This window comes from Aythya ferina (genome assembly GCF_964211825.1).
Source record: "Aythya ferina genome assembly, chromosome: 3".
NCBI classification, from domain to species: Eukaryota; Metazoa; Chordata; class Aves; order Anseriformes; family Anatidae; genus Aythya; species Aythya ferina.
In genome coordinates, this window is record NC_140298.1 from 39,809,796 (window position 1) to 39,829,516 (window position 19,721).

Consider the following 19,721-nt stretch of genomic DNA (forward strand, 5'->3'; position numbering starts at 1 on the left):
GAGTTCCCCTTGTTCACAGGCAGCTCATTCATAGCCTTCCAAGTCAATGACAAAGATTCCATTGACTTTAGCAGTGGCAGACCTTTACCAATATGAAGCACAGGTTTTGACCCCATCTTTAAAATGCATCTATATTCTTGCAGTTAAATATTTCTTCACAAAACTTTGGAAAATAGGCTGTATAAAAAACACAGAAAATATCTGCATTTGTCTCTCTAGGACAACTTCTTCTTTTAAATGCTAAGGCGTATGAGGGCTATAGGATTTTGCTTATTTGAATAGGAAAATGCTTGGCCTCAAATTCAAATCACAGACTACTTCTGAAAGGCAGTGATGTCACCCATGTGATCAATCACACCTTGTTTACTGTTAGTGCATTCTGGGAACACAGATCAGCACTACATTCCCCCAAGGGCTTTATTCAATTTCCTCTGAAAAACTATGGAAAGATGCTCAGAGACTTCAGTGGTGAGATAAATTTGAACATACAATTTCTGAGATGGAGCTGAGAAGCTCCATAGTGCTTCATATAGGGTTAGTTTAAGTGAATATTCTTGGAGAAAAAGACCTTGCTTCCACTGTATATCCACTCATGCTAAGTTCACCTTTAGCATTCAATCCTGGAAGTCTCTTTATACTCAACCAGTATAATTACCCTACTTGCCAATGAGATGCAGTAGAGAATTATTCTCTAATTTTTAATCAAGAAGAAAGAACTGCTACAGACTTTGGAAGTCTGTCATAAATATTTATTTGTTCCTTTCAACTGTTTTATTACTTCCTTGCTATTTAACTGCAAGTTTCCTTAACAAAGGGAGCAAGTAATAAAGCACTTCAGTAATAACTGCAAACTTTTAATGTTAAGTTAGCAGAAACAATCCAATTTTAATAACAGTCTCTCTTGGTAACCTTGTATTTTGACCCAAGGTGAAAGGTGAAGATTAAATCTCCTCCACCTTTCTGAATGCAGCTGCTGTGCATACAGACTTTAATTGATGTGAGACTTAGCTTTGTAACTCAAGACCATCTCCTGCCTGCAGCATTGAAAATGTGCGATTCAAGGCTCAGTTACTGCTGATAGCAGGTCCCACTCAGCTGATGGTCTGGACAGGAGAATAAAGTCTTTGTCATTATCCATTCTCCATCAGGGTGCCTTTTCTTCTTCATAACTCCAGTATTCAGTCAGGCCTGTAATGATGGCCTCTCAGTAAAAAACATTATAAAGTGCAATGTGACAACATTAAAATGTGACAACAACCCACAGGTGAAAAAAGCTGTAAGGCTGCAGCATGATCTACCTGGTACTCAATAGACAATGTGTGTGTGATTTTTTTTTGGTGGGGAAACTGTTTGTGCAGACATATATTTATGTGTGTATATATTTATATATACACACACATATATATACACACACATATATTTCAATTCTGTTTTGCACTTCAATGAATATAAGGTATTCTAAATCCAGAGCAATTTATTTGTTCTTTTCCTATCTACAGACTTAGTATTTGTACATTCAGGAATTAATTTGGTGGCCCTGGCATAATGGCAGGTCTGGTTAAGTTATTTTTGGGATGCTAAACCAGACCTTTGAAAATCTAAAATCATAGCTTCAAATCCTCAAACAATATTAATATTCTTGGAACTGACTTAAACTCTTCTCTCTGAAATCAGGGACCAAGTCAAGACACGATATACAAACTAATAATGTGGGTAAGATTTCATAAGACTTCCTTTGCATCTATTGATCTGCAAAAGTATCTGAAAACATTAGAAGCTAATCAAAGCCATTTTACAATTCTGATTTAAATTTGAATAAACAAGTAAAGAAGACTTGCTGAACAGCACTGTGCAGTCTTCTCAGAGACTTAGATATTGCCCGACATGAGACTCCAGTCACAAAGCAGTACCTCTAACACATGGCAACCAAATGCACATGTTGAGTTTAGATGGAGGACCAGTTTGTCCCATACACATTGGACTTATTACTTCAAAACTAAAAGGGGCGGATTTTTTGATGTATACTGGCAATGATGAAAATTGTGTAAGAGTATTCCCACAATACCACATGAACTTTTTATATACAAGACTATAAAGTTAACATGTATTATATATGCATGATCTAAACAATCTGCATTGTTTGCACTGGAAAAAGAAATAATTAAGAGAAAAACAAAACAAAAGAGCAAAACCAAAGAACAGTATGTACTTCCAACCTAGTTTCCTATGTCATATCTTTTTGGCAGGTCTACTTCTTTTATAAGAAACTTGGCTTCTACCACCTTGTGATTTTAATTCCAGCATTTGGCAAAATTTAGATTTCTAATAGCTGGCTGAGTTCAGAGGTCCAAATTACCAAAGTGAAGATTTTTCCCCACTGCCTGCCAAGATGAGGCGATAAGAGCGTGTCTGCTCTGTGGCTGCCAGAACACCCAACGGTCTGTGTAACTAGATAGCATCACATTTAAAAGCTAGTGTACTATAAACTATGCTGGAGCTGGGGGGACATTTCTGATGAGTCTCAAACCACTCCAGTAATCCTCTGAGACTCCAGACACTTTCACAGAGCAGCATTACCAGAGGATCACCAAGTACCATAGGCTTAGTGCAGGCAGTTCAGAGAGTTGGTTTTTTTTTTCCCCACCCTGAATAGAACACTTTAATGTGGGAATTGCAAACCTTTTAAGATAAATCACTCTCAGATTATGCCTTAGAATTCATTAGCATCTCCAAGGAGAAAAATGACCTTCCCACCTCTGAGAGGTGAACTCACCAAGACAAGAAAATAAGGATGCCCAAGGATACATAGCATTTGGTGGACATCTCTGGATTCAGAAATGTTTTTAAGGGCTCTGAGCAATGAATCTGGTTTGTTGATAACTGCATTGTTTTTGAAAAGGTGGTAGGAATCATGTCACCAAGAAACCTGAAAGGCATTGGAGCAAGGTCTATGCAACAGTTACAGAAAGCATTTGTAAAACTTAATTCCTGTGCAGCTGGTAGCTATGTAACAGCACCAGTTTGCAGGCATAGCTAGAACCCTTTTCCCAGCTACTTACTGCTAGTTACATGATCATAATTATGACATCAAAGTTATTACTACACCAGAAAAAATATATATATATATATATTTTTTTTCCAAAGTCTGTGGCATTTTGTGTGTTATGACATGCTCTCCTCAGAGCTAATTGGCAATAGCTATTTAAATGTGGCCAATGGATATATATATATATTTTTTTTTTTTTTCTTTATCAAAATGAAGAAAAATAGCTTTCCAAGGGACTTAGCAGAATGTCTTATATGAAATATAACTTACTGTGTGTGCTGATTCCAAATGACTCACTAATTAAGCACCAGGTCATCTGTTAGTTGAAGTAATTACTCAGGGTTCAAGAGACCTTGAAGCACATAGCTATGATATTATATACTTTTACATTCTGTAATTGATGATGTACTGTACGTTGGTCTACAGAGGCTAGAAACAGAGGTGGAATATGAAAGTCAGCATCACTAACCCAGTCCTAAGTTACCACCTGATACATTCTTATGCTAACCAGCGTCTGAAAAAAAAAATAAAAATAAATAAAATAAAGAGGAGGTAGAGGAGAAGTAATGGTCAAAAATGAAATAACCAGGAATAGTCCCTATTTTAATACAAAAACTAATTCAGGAAATAGGCTGAGGGTGCAGGAGTTGTTAATACATTACTGTGCTGAACTCAGAGCCAACAGGCTGCCAGTTATACAGGAAAATTACATTTCTATAAGGCATAATATAGTCCATCTGTCAAAGCAGTTTAACATTTAAAGCCACAGCTCTATATGGTGTTGCATGTGACACAAATACCTATTCAGATCAGAAATTCCTTTCCCCTTTTCTCTTCCTGGAGATGTAATATGCTACAGGACACGATTAAGCCCACAAGAGTCCTAAGCAATTGTGGCATATGAAATCAGAAAGAAATGGCTCACTTATTTCTCTCCTACTCCTCACATTGAAAGGGTCAGCCTCTTGTTTACTCAGTTCAACAGAGGGTATTAATTTTAGGGAGGAAAAAAAAAGAATGACCAATCATTATTTTTCCATAAAAATGTTTACTGAAATATGGGGGTTGGAGGGGAGTGGTTTGTGTTTAAAATTCTAGTTGTATTAAATGCAGTAAGTTGAGCCTCCCTTCACTTTCCACGGACTTGCTCAATTCCGTTTCTCCCATAACAATCCAGCAGGGTCTACCTTTGGTTTGTATGTATGCACTATATGTTACTGAACACCAAAACCCCATACTTAAAATCTAACTTTCTTATACCTACTTCTATGCCTGTGTACCTGGCTAAGAACAGTTGAATTGTTCTAGTGTATACAATTTTGAACAATCCACATGACTTCTGAATATTGAGCACTAAGGCTGCACCAAACCACTGGTACAGTGAAAGAGCAGTTTCAAAAGTGCTAAGCCTGTGCTACCCAGATTTCTGAACACTGTCTCTGAAATGAGAATACATCTGCTTAACTGTCTATACAAAAAGAAAAAGCACTACTAGCTGGTATAGTCCTCAACAATTTATGAACCTTACCCGGAGTATCTCTCAGAACGGTAGACCATACCAATGCCTAGTTATGTGTTGTACACAGCTTACAAACCATGGTATTTGACTTTACTATTTATATGTGCTACATTTGCACTACCAAAATCAGGAGACACAAAACAAGAGATACAGTACCATCTATCTACTCAGTTTCTTTACTATGCTGACAGTGAGGTTTACTGGCCTTGTGGTAGAGAATATTCACTTCAGACTTGAGGGCTAACAAAGGCAATGAAGACGTTTCAGACAGAGAAGTTTTCCAACAAGATGACATGAAGGCAAGTGTGGAAAAAGTTGCCAAGGGGAAGGTTAATTATGTAGCGTAGGGAGTTGTTATTGGGACTGATAGGCTAGAAGTAGAATTTGGGGTCCTTCCAACTCATTAAGCAATGTCTTACAAAGGGGTTTAATTGGATAAGATTTGAGATTAGTATGAAAGATCTGCTGGACCTTTTTGCCTCACAGGTCCTATAAGGGGTCAAAAGGACTCAAGAAAATTCTTCTCAAATAAGGACAACTGCAATTAAGGGTACTTACTAATGGTCAGAATAACACAAGTAGACCATGAAGCTTGAGTGAGATTCACAGGTACCTAAGAAAAAATGATAAGTTTGACTTTATTTTGCAATCAGTTACTTGTGAGGCAGATAGAAAAAGTCACAGACCCTCTTTCCCAGGAGCAAACAATCATTGGTGAACAAAAAGGAGAGTAAATGTAAAGACCAGATGTCGTCTATAAACATGACTCTGTATGAAACAAAATCTGTCAGTTTAACCTAATAAAAAGCACTTCTCAGAATTTCTTAACCCTAAGATAAAACGTGTGATACAGAATATGGAGACTTCTAGCCAATAAAGCTTTAGTAAAATTCTGGTATATCAAGTTATTATGGCTACATGATTATTTACTATGCAATACAGTGTGAACTAAACTTTCTTTATTCATCTCATGGGCCCAGGTCCCCAGATTTATTTAAATGCTTGTCTCTCAGTGGGAGTTGTCTGTTTAAAGAAGTTTTGAGGGTCTGGGCTATGGCTGTCAGCTCTTCATTCACTTAAAAAATGTGGTGTGACCGCTTTATGCAGAAAGGGACTTTGACCCAAAACAGCACCTTTGTAAGAGGATTAGAAAAATTCCATTCTTTTAATGACTGGCTAGATATTTGCTCTCCTTTACTTAATGCTCTCTGTCTGTTATTCTTAATTATCAGCATAAATGCTTTAAACCAATGTTGTAAGTAATCTGTCATTTTAGCCAAGGTTTTGTTGAATGGTTCTTTTGAAATGATCTGATTATTGATTTCTTTAGGCCACCATTCAGCTAAATTCCCATGCCTGCCTGTATAACGGCACCTCTGCTGTTTCTTGGAGCTTCCGCTAAGATCCACAGTGGTACTACATTTGCAGTAGAACCAGCCCAGACAAATCAGGAGTTTCACTGGAGAGAGAAGATGTGCATACCTGTGCCAGAAAAGACTGTCACAAAATCTATTTTCTGATATTATTAGTGTTACCTGGTGATTGCTGCAGCATTTTTGTTGTTGTTCTAAATGTCAATATTCTCACACTGTTCCAATAAAGATGAAGGTTTCCCCTCTTCCCCCACTCTCCTCCCCAAAAAACAAAACAACAATTACAAAAAGCCTCATACCAATCAACTCCCTTGAATCCTAAATAATTCAAAACTAGGCTTTCTGTTTACATGCCTAGAGATGGTCATCAGCACCTAACATAGTTCCTTAAAAATCCTGGTTAAAGACTAAATTTCATCCCACTAATATAGTCCTATGTTACTGGATAGTGTGTGATAACAGGCCTTTTAAAACAATCACGATGTATTTTGTAATTTAGAAAATGGCCCTGAGGAGCCATTTGTTGGTTTAATGAAAATCTGAAACTACAGGTTTACATAATAGAATTAATTGTAAGGACTCTGCTGGAATGATTTCTTTCAGACAGGTTATTTGAAGGATTGAAAGAGGGATTTCACAGCTGAAAGGAAGAAAGGATTTGTCCTAAGACCCGCATAAGCAAAACACATTTAAATTTCATAATACAGTGCCTTTGACTCTGTGGGACTATTGTTTTCACATGTCTTGAGATGTAGGAGATACTTCTATTCACAAGTCTATTCAAGAATATCTTGAAAGAATTCAGTCCTTTCCTTATGCAGGTGTTCATCACCTACAGAGGGCAAAGGAGTGCATTTACTTATTAAAAGGTGACCTTATAGATTTACAAAGAGTTACATGGGTTTATGTAACATCCCTGCAAAGGTGGAATTATAGAGTAAACAGAAAAAGTATTTCTAACATGGAGAAAAGATTCAGGCCTTCAACAGGCAACATTGGTGGAAAAACTAAAAAATAAAAAAATAAAAAAATGTCTCATATATATATATATATATATATATATAAAAATTACATAGCTCAGAGCGAAGACACCATCACCCAGGAGGCTGCAGGGAGTCATCAGCTTCTTATAACTGAAAATGTAATTTCACAATAAGAGTGGTGACATTACGGGAGAAAATAAACCTTAATAATCCTATGTGCAAGTTTGCTGCACAGGTTCTGAAATAATGTCATTATTGGCTGTATCTTACACTCTTCATTGGTTGTTATAAACTTCTGAGCATGTTGTGTGTTTGTGCCTGCATGAATGCAGCATGCACAATACTTTGGGCTGTGGCTCCCCCTACCCACATGATCATTCACCTTCAGTCCATCGGAGAGAAGGTAACTTCTGTCTCTCACCATTTTTTTCTCAGTGACTGGAAATATTCTATTAGCCATTTGGTGGGGCGAACAAAAATATTTTGTATTCTGGCAATTATGTCCTAATAGTGTTGTATCACCCATCACAGCACAAGGGTGATGCTAACATCAAGCCACAGTGTTTCAGCTAAGCCTTGTCACAAAGTGGAGAAACACACAAGTTTGATTCCATATGGCAGCTGTTCTCACCGGTGACTTCTTGGCCAGTAAGCTATGCCCACGACTGGAGAGCGACACTTAACAGACAGGAACAAATTACACGGTCACAGATGCAATAGCACGTCTGATGCACTGAGAAAAGGAGCAGGTGGGGTGAGGGTCCCAAAGCTCTGACCAAAATTGCAACAAATAAACAGCAACAGTAGATAGTGTGACATGTGTAAAGGGCGAGAGGCAGCGCAGTTTGACATCTTTGCCATAAGGCCTAGATGGGCTGACTGACAGCTCATGTCCTTCTCCCTCACAGCTGCAGTTACCATATTGTGCCCATTCTTTCCTTAAAATTCTGCTGAGTATTCAATATGCAAACACCACAGTTTGAGATCGTGGCAGGAAGACCTTCCTAGTGCATGGACTATGTAGGGTATTTAAAGACTAATTCTGATATCATTATGAGATTAATTCCCTATGCTTTGGTTTGAAACCTTTCCCATCTTACATACACTTTTACTCAAATATGCAGATATATTTTCCAGCATATGCAATTGTTGCTCTGTGTCCTGCTGTAATGCAAATGCCAATGTGTAAAGTAAGGTGTTTACTTGCCTTCTGCTTCTCAGGCTATAATTTTCTGTGGGGGGCAGAAAGGGAGGAAGAAGGTGGTTAAGCTACATTTCTGAACTAGAAACTTAAAGTGTTATTATGGTCATAGTAACACTAGAACTATAAGAAATGTAGCCATCTCCACTGTGTGATTTAAAATAAAAACATAATTATCACTGTCTTGGGGTAGCAAGGTAGATAATTACACATTGCATTTGTGCCACTTGTAATTCTGTGCAATTTCTTCCAAATCTGTTATTTGACAAGTGTAGGAAAGCACAACTAGAGGCTGGAATTTAAGGGAGTGTCTTGGGAACTGCCATAAGGTAAACAGATGTTAGTGAATCCCCAGCCCCAAAAGGCCAAACTACAGAAGCTGAGCGCTGTTAAATAAAGCCTACTTGCCAACCTGTGAGCCACCTGCAACTTCGTCTCACTGAAGCAAACAGCAGCGCTCAGCAAACCTCAGTTGTGTATAAGGTATATTTAAGACCAACATGTTTTTCCAGAAGGGTATGAAATACTGATTTGAAGCAGTACAACACTAAAGCAATTGCCATAATTAGGCATTCTCCTCCCTAGCATGGCTCTACAGCAAGGGAGTGCATTTTTGGTTCAGCTGCCTTGTATAGGAAAAGTTTGCCTCTTAGATTACAATTTACCCTGTATTCTTTGTTTATAGCAGTTCTGCACCCCCCATGCCACCCAGAGTGAAAGAGGGTTCATGACACTTTTGATGTGTATTTTACAAAGAGAGCATTTTAAATAAGCTAGGGAGGTTAACTCAAGATCCTTTAATCCCAGCATATATCTTTGTTAAGGAGACATAGACCAAACCATTGAAAACCCCAGCTAGAAAACAGGTTTGAGAAAATCCCTCACCCTGAAAAAAAGCCCTCTCTGTCCAAATTCAGTGATGTGCATTCGGCTTCTTTCTGCAAAGAGTCAAATGTTGGTGTGGGGAGAGGAGGAAGCACCATCAGGTTGCAGATTCACTGGTACCCCCATTTTAGCCCAGCCTGGCCATGCACTGTTCAGTGCCCAGAGCTGGACGGATCCTGTACCTGAGTGCCAAATACAGAGGAGCTCTCGCTAGAAGTAGCACTTAGAGACAGAGCACGCTTCCAGAACTAGGAGGTAATTTGTATTTTGTCTGCTGGATGACAGAGCCGGGCGCTGATGGGTCTCACCCTGGGAAGGTGCAGAGGAGGAGGAAGGGTCTGGAAGCACCAGGCTCGCCACCCTGCCAGTCATGGTGCAGAGTAAAGGAGTGAGGGGGACTGCTGTAGGGAGCATGCCAGCCAGCAGGACCCACAGATCCACAGGCCCCCTGACTCTCCCCTGGCACAAGCCTGGCAGAAAGGCAGCCATGGAAGGTTTGCTGAGCCTTCTGGGGGCCAGCAGGCTCCGAATATGTTGTCTCACAGAGGAGGGGATGAAATTTGGAGAGGGGCAGAAGGTCTGGCAATGGAGCAGGCTGTCCTCTATCAGGCAGCTCTCCGGCAGGACAGTTTGCAAAGAGACACGTGCATCTTTGATCAGGATGGACTGAAAATAATTAGCTCTGTCCCTCTTCTCTATTTCTTCATAATATAATGTCCTCCCTGCCTCCCCTCCCTCCTTTTTTTTTTTCTCTCTCAGTTAAAGGGCATCAATATTTATGCATGTAAGTAGACGCTGCCCCAGTTGACCTAGCTGGATGTCCACCCTAAGCCCTGAGAAAACAACCCATTCTGGTTACAAATGACCTCTATTACCTTCACTGACAGCTCGATGTATGCCTCCTATTCATGAAGTGAAAACAAATAGGCTAATGGACTTCACTACCTGGCACTGCTCTATCTCCACATGTAGCAGGAGTTGTAAAGCCTCTAGCAGTTCCAGGCCAGTTAAAACGCTCCCTCAGACACTCAAAAAATTTAGTATTTTCCCATTCTATATTTACTTCTGTTTTGGAGCCATCAGTCCGAGGGAAGAGTATGGCAAAACTGCATGGCAAGCTGAAATGGTTTGAAACTCCAATTTAGTTACACTGTAACATTTCAAAATTTCTTTTTTTTTATAGAGCAAAGTACCATAAAGTAGCAAACAATGCATGCATATAAATACCTGCTTACACCAAGGACCACGTAAACTCATGCTTAGCTCTGGATAAGAAGTGTTTTCTGTTGGTTACAAAAAAAAAAAAAAAAAAAGGAAGAGAAAGTTTTTTGTTTGTTTGTTTGTTTTTTAAACTGAAGCTTAAAATATTTCAAATATATAAGCTTAATCATAGAAATATTTGTTTTCCATAGAAAGATTCCAAACCAGTTTTACTATTGCTGACTTGTGATTTTTTCCCCTCACATCAGCTCTGCTCATTTTTCTCTGAACTATACTGAAAAGACGTTAGCTAAAGTAAACATTTCACAAACCAGAACTGAATCTAGTGATCCAGCACAACCAAATCAACATCTCATAAAAAGGTTTTTCAGTCTTTATTAAGATGACCATTTTTTAAGCGATGACATTCTTTCATGTTCTTTTATATCAACCAGAAAAATCCAACATTCAAGAAAGTAGTTAATAGCTTCAGCAGTACATAAAATATGATAAAATAGCTGGTAGAAGAATTTATCAACCTTTTGAATGTTCTCTGAAAGTGAGTAAGGCTAAAGTGAACTGCATTCACTTCAGGCTAGAAAGCCAAAATTCCTAGAAATATTTGCATGCCTAGAGGTGAGTCCTTTTTGCTTGGCTTGGTAATTTTCCCCACTGCAACTGACATGTTGTCAAGATAAGATAAACTTTCAAGATGTCCTTTCATCAATTACTAATTCAGTCTCTGATTAATTGAGAAGTTTTAATAGTTCAATTTATATTTGTCTAAGAATTTGCCTTGCTCTGTTACATTTTGTTTCTCCTAAGAAGCGTCACTCTGCTGCGTTTGCCTTTTTTTTTTTTTTTTTTTTTCTTTTTTTCTCATCAGTACAAAATTGCTAATCGGTTTTGCTTTCCAGTAACTTTTTCATTATTGTTATTCCATGGTTTTCCAGAACTGAGGGAAAGTGTTTACAGTAAAGAAATACTTCCCAGTCAAAATTGCTTTTCTGTCTGGAAGCTGTGGCCTCCTCACGTTACCACAACCCCTAAGATCAGTAAGGGGCAGGCTCCTTGCAGAGCCAGGAAACTCAGGAGAAGCCTGGGATGATGATTCCTGGTGTGATGTCCTCTCACCAGGTGTGCAGTGGGAGAAGGTCATAATAACTTTTCTGAGGTTGCAGATTACTTATTGCCATTTGCCAGAAGCAGTTACCAAGGGCATCACAGTTCCTCCTGTAAACTGAATTAACCTGCCTGCAAAACAAATTACAGGAAGGGTTCAGACATAACAAGTGCCAAAAATACGTAGAGGGGCCAAGAACTTAAATTCCAAAATGCAGAAATGCAACAAGCAGGGACCCAAAAAGCCTCAGCGAAGGCAACGCCTTACATCATCCCCTTTCCAGCTCCTGGTCAGACCATGATGGAACACGCCCTCAGGGGAAAAGCAAGTAAAAGCAAATAAACAAGAACCTTGTGAAGCTTTATTTAGAGAGCTGATCTTCGCTGCTGCCAAATAACTGGTTTTAAGAATAGAGCATTGTAGTAAAGCTAAGTTTGAGGGCTTTTGGACCCACACTTGATACAGTTGGAGGACCTCTTGACTGAGTGTATAGGACAGGGTAGTAACAGGAAGGAGAAGAAAGAGAGGCAGAGAAATGGACTGTGTCAGTTTCATTCTGCCATGACTTTTGACAGCCATTTTTACCAAACCAGACTGAAATTGCTTTGATAATGCACAACTAGAAAGATAGCTCTGTGAGATGCTAGGATGACTGAAAGAAAAATGAAGTTATGAGTGTTTCTTGCAATAGGACCTGCATCTTTTCTGCATTTGCAAATCTGCATTTACAGAGTTGTGACACAGCTTAGGCTCCAGATACTCCTGGACTGCTGAGCTGTTATAGGTCACATTCAAGTCTATGTGAAAGGGACATCACTGTGCACAGGTCATCCCACAAGTGAGCAGTCCTAATGGAAATATGCTTTTGAGACATCTGACCAAAGCTACTCATCACCTGAATCATTGAATCAAATGTACATCCCAAACCCAATGACAAAGAAACAGTCCCAGACTTGTTCAGTAAACCTACTGTAGTTGGAAATAGAGGACCCCAGAAGTCAGATATCCAAGACTTAAAATAAAATTTTCAAAGGAGCAGTTACCAGGAGCATTTACTTTACTTTGTATTAATGTGCCTCTACTTCCAATTGAAGGTCTGTGTGTGGCCTTAATTTAAGCTTTGCCTTTAGAGAGATGCAAGCAGAATTTTAAATATTTTGTAGTTAAAGGTCCCCACTGTCTTTTTAAAATAAAAATACATATATCCTCTGTGGAAAAATGACGAATTCATGTTTGCATCAATGATTTTCCTCTACCCCTCTTCTCCTCCCTACAGTCCTTTAAGGAATATTGTCTAAATACTCTCCAAGGATTTTCCCTGCTCTTGGCATGCATATGAATCTGCTATTAGTGTCAGTGAGAGTTATGTCTGCATATCACAAGGAGAATAGATACCTAAATAATTCATTAGCCCCTTACATAAGTATGTTTTCCTTGATGAACAGCTACTATCAACATTTGTGGGAAGGTCCATTTCTAAATATTTTTCTAAACTAGAAGTTTCAGTTATTAAGACTCCGCTTACATTGTGAGTGATTTAAACCAGAGAAATGTAGACAGCACTGATTCCCTAAGACTTTCCACAGCAGCATCAGTCACTGATGCTGACACAGTAAAAATACAGGGAAAAGGCGATCAATGGGGCTACGTTTTGACTTGACTTAATTCATTAATATTTGAAAACAAGTAAGACTGGTTTGCCCCAGGGACAGGTAATAGGATACAAGCCTTTCACCTCTAGGTCAGCAGTTCAAAGCCAACTTTGGTCAGTACTGACTGAAAGTCATTACTATCTATACGAACACTCTTCAAGAGTATATGTAAAATAAGTTGGTGGTCTCTGTTTATTTCCTAATGGCTAAGGCCCTGATTCAGCAAAGCTCTTAAGCATGTACTTAATGAGAAGCAGATGTTTAAATCCTTTTGAATTTGAACATCTGATTACAGTTAAGCACGTTCTTAACAGCCGTACAGCCACGGGTAGGCTGGAGTACACACTTATGGAGCTTTGCTAAATAAGAGCCTCAGTGTATCAGTCTGTCAGTTGTACACATGCACATACAGAATGGACAAGAAAGCCTCTTTCTCCTCCCCCTAAATATTACCCACATGCTGGCACTGTGTACTAACAATGGCAGAAGAACGGGACTGTCAGCTGAAGAAGACTTCCGTTTTCATTCACCCATATTAGTGACGAGGTGGGGAAAAAAAATCTTGAATTGTTGTTATAAAGCAGAATGTAAGGTAACAGAACTGCCTTGCCTTTCTTGCTCACCAGCCCAGCAGCTTTCATAAACATAGAATATGCTTTAAAACAAAATGGAACAGAAATGTGGCACTTGCATAGCCTCCCTGGTGCTTATTCATGTATGTGCTGTGCTAAAAATGTACGCGTATATGAATCTAGTCTGGAAGAACTCATAGCAAAACCACACTCAGTACTTGCCTATAGATGAAGCTCATTTCTTATAAGGCATTTACAGGCAAAAAATTTCTTTGGAAATTTAATGTTTTGAATTCTTATTTGTACTTCAAAATCATTAGGATTAGCATACGGGTAGAAGTTTTTAAACACTGCTATTGAAGCCGCCATCTACTCCTGCTAGATTAAATACCTTCTAAGATTACCAGTGTATCGGATTTTGTTTTGCTTCTTTTAAACAGAATTGTATTCTGGGATTTTTCCATGGTGCCACTGCTCATTGTCTTGCATGATCAAAGTCAACTGCTGCAAAACGTAAACTAGTGTTTCAAACCACAGCAGGCTGAGAAAACTACCATTTTAATACCACAACTGTGATGTTAGCAAGGCAAGTTGAATTTCATTAGTTACCAGTGCTACTCCCCATCCCTAAAGACCTGTGCAATAGTATTATTTGTACAACCTAATAGGCCTTCTCACAAAGAAGTGAGGCTGAGCACTACGGAGCATATTCTGGTCCCAGTTTTGCTGTGCTTCAGTTGAAATCAGTGGAGTAAATTATGTCATGGAACTGAGATCAACATCTAGTGCTGCATTTGGTAAACCTGGCAGGTTTTCATTTGAATAACAAAGAGATAGCCAGAGATCAAATTGGTTCGTAATGAAACGATCACACCCAATTTCCTGAGGCTTAAGCAAAAGTTTTCCAAGTATCTAATCTCAAAAGATTTCTATCTCACAGAATTTTGGGTAAGGTTTTGATAAACATCCTTTACTAAAATGGATGAAACCACTGACCTCATTTAAATTTACCCATTGCTAGTGGAAAAGCAACCTCCTAAGTCAGCATTAATCAAATGTTTGGCATGATTAAGAACTCTCCAGACAGCAAGAATTCTCAGCAAAGACTTCTTAGAGTGTGAGTGTTTGCTCTCTTTCTGGAATAATCATAAAAGGCTGTTACCGAAAATCTTTCCTCACTGTCTCAGGGAGCTCCATGCTGATCCCATTGTTGTGAACCTTTAGAGCTTTGTTAAGGCTCTCCAAGACAGGCCTTAAGCTCTCATGTTCCAAACGTATACAAAGAATTCATCCAATTTTTCTTTATTCACAAGATTTGATTATGACTAATATACTGTATGAACGTGGTATATTTCAAACTATCAATGATTTTGAAACAACTGACCTTGGGTGTTTCTTGGTCTTAAATTCATTATACATTCTTGTTTTTGCAACCTATGATTAACCACCCACCTCCATAAAAGACTAACACAACATATAAGCAGAATCCAAATAGGTGTCTTGCATCATGTCGGAACTGGGGGGGAGGGGGAAAATCACTGCTCAGCCAAGTGATGCAACAGTTTTTGTTACATTTCACACAGTTCTGTGAAGTTTGCTAGGAGAGCCCCCCCAAAACTTCATGAAAGTAGTTCACATTTATCTGGGATAATATTGCTGTGCTCTGGGGCCAGAGCTATGTTTCTGCTCCTTTATTCCAGGAACCTTTTTATTAGTCACAGTAGCCACAGGAAATTACAAGTACCACCAAGACACACTGACAATAAATAAAGGTTTGGAGCTGCCTTCCCACTCCCCCCACTGTTTATGGACGAGGTTTATCTGTTATGACAGTAACTGCTAGGAGAACCAACTTCATTCCAGTTCTCCAGTGTACGTTATACTTTGTTGAAAACAAAGAAGAGATCCTGGTTCATTATTTAAAATGCTATGACTGTAACTCCAAAGAGAAAAAGCATAACAATGGGTGCTCAATAAAGGAAACACCTGTTTTTCATTTTCCTGTATTGTTTAAATGAAGCAAATTAAATAACCAATTGAGGACAAAAGTTTAAATCCAGGTTAAAAATCAGAGCCATTGTACACTACTTGAAACTGATGAGTAGGGTAAACACATGTTTGATTCAATTTAATTTTTGGTGCTTCTTAATTGCATTTAAGAACTTGAATGGAAAATGTGCTATCACCCTTTATGGTCCTATGACAGAATTCCTAATGTCTTACTGCAAGTGCATTGCATTGAGATCTTTTTGTTATATGTGTAACAGTGACCTAGGTGGGGGATGTACTGGATAACATCTACATTAAGATGTATGATAGAGCACAGTGCTGCAAGAGACACCCAATCAGACTGGGAGACATCATTTTGTGAACCAACTAGCCATGCTGAGAAATAGTATGCACTAGCTTCATGCAATAACACAAACAAGAAGCTTCTGGCCTGCACTCAAGCAGGCCCAGCTCCCTGGGAACAACATTAGTATATCCACAGAGCTCTGCATTGCACCTCTGAAACTACATCACTGATGACATAGGTATCAATGAATTAACATGGCAATTAAATCACTTGTTTCCCATCCATTTCTCCTCAAAAGCAGTGGGTGGTACAGCAGTCCTCATGGCCTCAGGCTTTATAGTAGGGCAGGGGGCAGGCAGTAAGATAGCTCAAACCCTGCAGAGCGGTACACTGAAGCCACTTCCTCCACAAAGGAAGAGAAGAGGGAAAACTGAATCATGACACCATGGATTTGCGCAGACTCCACAGAAGCCCCTTGCAAAATGTAGCTTGCAACACATTCTGCAGGGGCTGAAGACTGCAGCCAGAAAAAATTTACACATGCTTATGAGCTAATCCTCTGCCATATAGTGATGCATTTTTGATGCTCTTCATGTTTTCCCTTATGCTAAGCGTGGATGGGGAAAGAAAAACTCTTTTTAATTCAGAGAAATGCATTTTTTGTGTTTATGAGGGGACACCCCAAACCAGCCAATTTCCAGCTGGGAAAAAACCATGTATGTCAGCAGTTCTTCTCTCCCTTCCTCATAAAATCTGGACCGTTTTCAAATTTATAATGAAATGTGGAAAAGATTTAATTGGGAACAGTTTTGCTTTTCCATAGGAATATTTTGCATGACATTAGTTGGAAATAACCCAGGTCTGTTTGTTTTTCTTGGAAGGCCGAAGTTCATTTAGTACAAACCTCTGAAGACAACACCTGTGCACTCTCCCATCTCTCTCCTTTCCTTTGACTTCTTCCAGAAGTCTCCAGACCCCAAATTCTTACGTCAGATGTTTTTGGCAGGGTTTCTCTGGCCTGCTTGGAGAGGGACTTCCCTTGTGAGGAAGGCCTTCTGGGAACCATGGAGGGTTGGGCTGTTGTGCAGGGACTCCAGCGACCATGTTGAAAACAACCACCACCACCACAATCAAGCTAATGTTGCAAAGACAGAATTGTTGTCTAATAATAACATTTTGTTAAGCAGGAGGGGACTTATGCAAAAGATACATTCTATGCAAGTTGTCTATTTGAACTCTTAAGCACTTTAAACAACAATATTTTAAAGACATGCACTTGTAACTTAAGATGGCAGCTAGGGTTTGGAATGAAATTTCTCTTTCATGTGTTTCTGCCAATCTTCCAAGTCATATCTGCAAACAGAGCATGGGGAAAACATATTCCTAAAGGCTTCATTTCAAAGCTCTTCCCATCCTTCTGCTTGTTGGACAACCTTTCCTAATAAAACAGACTGGATGCACAATAATTGTTGGTAGTGAGACTCAGACAGTTACTATACATGCCTATAAACTTGCGTTTTTTTTTTTTTTTTTTTCTTCTGACTATAACACAGAAGAATGGTAACTTCAATAAGCAAAAGCAATAAAACCTTGAAAAAAATAATAAAAAAGGAAAAACAGTGGAAACAGCATTAGATTTCATTCTCTAGGTTCTCAGAAATCAACAAAAACTTATTTGGACACCTTCACAAATTCAAAGAATCACATCAGACTCACTTTGTGTTAAACATTATCAGGAATCTCTTCATATACCAGCTCAAGGGCTGGAATCAGCTCAAGGGACATAAGAAGGTATGATTACACCACATTTCCAATTTGACTTTGAAGAGTCAGTAGGGACTTGATCCAAACCCTACTGAAATAAATGGAAAAAAATGGTCTTATATCTTAGTTTAGACATATTCAGTTTGGATGCAGTTCAGAGAAGTACTTGTACTTGGCAACTGATGTAAATGAAACATATTAACCTATCATTAGAAAAAGAAGTGTGCCAGAATGGATCTATAAGTATTGTTTTATGCTGTCTAGCCATTCCAGGATTCCAACAGCTGAACAGAGAGGTGAAAAACTATTTTTTTCTATTCATACAGATTTTTTATAGTGCTAGTTAAAATCTGAGTAAAGATCTGAACCTTTTTTTCCCCAATTATTGTCACAGACTAATGCAAGTCTGCAAATAAGTAAAGAATTATGTGAAATTAGCAAGGATATGCATTGCTTGTCACAACACCGTTCTGTTTTCTTTAATTGACATTCCATGAAACTTTTCTTCTATTTGTAAAGGAACGAAGCATTTATCACAATAATGAGATAAAACTATAAAATCATTCCTAGCTTACTTGAATATTTGTATTTTAATGGTAAAGTAGAACAGAAAAATGTCTCAAACTGTAGCACAGTATTAATTGCTAATTAGTTTACCATTATGGCTGGAATGCCTTCTAGCATTCTAAGTCAGTTTTAATCCATATAAACAGCCCAGGAATGCTCTATCTCAAAACATGTAATTATGGGGGATTATATTACACCTCCAGCATTTTGGCAAATGCTTGCAATGGCAAAAGATAAAAAGTAATACCGGTCCTTCTTGTGATTTCATATAAACAGAAAAAATGGCTAATTATCACCCCCCCTCCTTTATTTTTTTTTTCCCCTTTCATTTTCCTTTCATTTAGAATCAGAATTATAGACTTTATATCAGACAAAATTTTTCTACTACATTCTTCTTTACTCTGTTCACATCTCTACTGAAATAGAATTTAGCAGAGCTGGTATTTATTCTCAAAATTTCCAAAAGAATTACTGTATATCACTACCACATGCACTACATTTTATTTTAAATAAGTTTTCAGTTAAAAGGAAAAAGCAAACAAACTTTTTGCCAAGAACTAAGTGGCTGTTACGTGCATTGTTTGCTGGCTAAATGACAGCAGTTTTAACTAGTAATCATGCTTACAAGTGACACAGTTCTTTTAGCTCAATTTAAATTAAAGAAGATAGCTCATGGGCGTTCACCTACCTTTTCAGAAAAAACAACTGTCTGAAGCAGTTATCTTATGAGATCTTAGTCACAGAGATATTAACAAGCAGATGAACTTCATCTCCACCCCCCATCTCCCCCCCCCCCATCTCCCCCCCCCCATTTCTCTAGGAGAGGCTACTGGCTTCAGATAGCTAGATCTCACCAAATATCTTAAAAACTTGTAGTCTATCCTACAGCCTTTCCAAAGAGAAGTTCCCCCTAAAAATCTTGTGCTGAACCATGGGCCTTCTGCATCCTGAGAGCCTGGCTCATCTCATGGCTTAGGGTGATGGAGCCACCAGGCTCCCGAGGACTCTGCTTCTACATGCCAGCACTGCTCGGGAGCGTTGCTGGCAAGGTCAAGGAAATGGCAAGGGCTTCAGAAGGCTGGGAGAGGGGAGCTCTACCTGCTGGAGCAAGGACTGTGTGGAGACCTTTCCTTTTCCATGGCTTTTTGCCTTCCACTGGGCCTTTGTCATTAAGCACAGGTGGCCACAATTAGGATCCCTGAAGGAGAAGAATGAGAAGGAGCAAGGAAATCCACCACCAGGGAACAGCAAAAAGAAGAACTTCCCTTCTTTTGTCCTACAGCCATTCAACCGGTTTCTTTGTTTTAACATTTTAGCAAGCCAATTTCCCTTCAATTCAAGCCCTGGATTTGCCTGAGCAGACTGTGGATCTATGAGGTAATGATCCCGCTGACAGACATTCAGGCATCTCCTTCCTCACCATGGTGGCCACCTCTAGCTGCACCCCATGTCATTCAACTCTTTGCTTTTGTACAGCTCTCCTCTTTTGCATACTCACAACTAGAAAGCCTTTTGCCATATCCCATCCTACCACTTGCAT

General features: G+C 38.9%; 1 long non-coding RNA gene across 3 annotated transcripts in view; it reads right to left on the bottom strand.

Annotated features, from left to right (window-relative positions):
• Positions 1-19,721, bottom strand: part of LOC311433481 — a 153,726-nt gene that overhangs the window by 84,173 nt on the left and 49,832 nt on the right. Inside the window, exons 2-3 of one of the 3 annotated variants that reach the window (XR_014690773.1) lie at positions 10,235-10,290; positions 5,124-5,178 (exon numbers count right to left, since the gene is read on the bottom strand). The exons of the other annotated variants lie outside the window; for them this stretch is intronic. This is a non-coding gene — a long non-coding RNA (uncharacterized lncRNA). The remainder of the gene's footprint in view (positions 1-5,123; positions 5,179-10,234; positions 10,291-19,721) is intronic. 3 annotated transcript variants of the gene reach the window in all.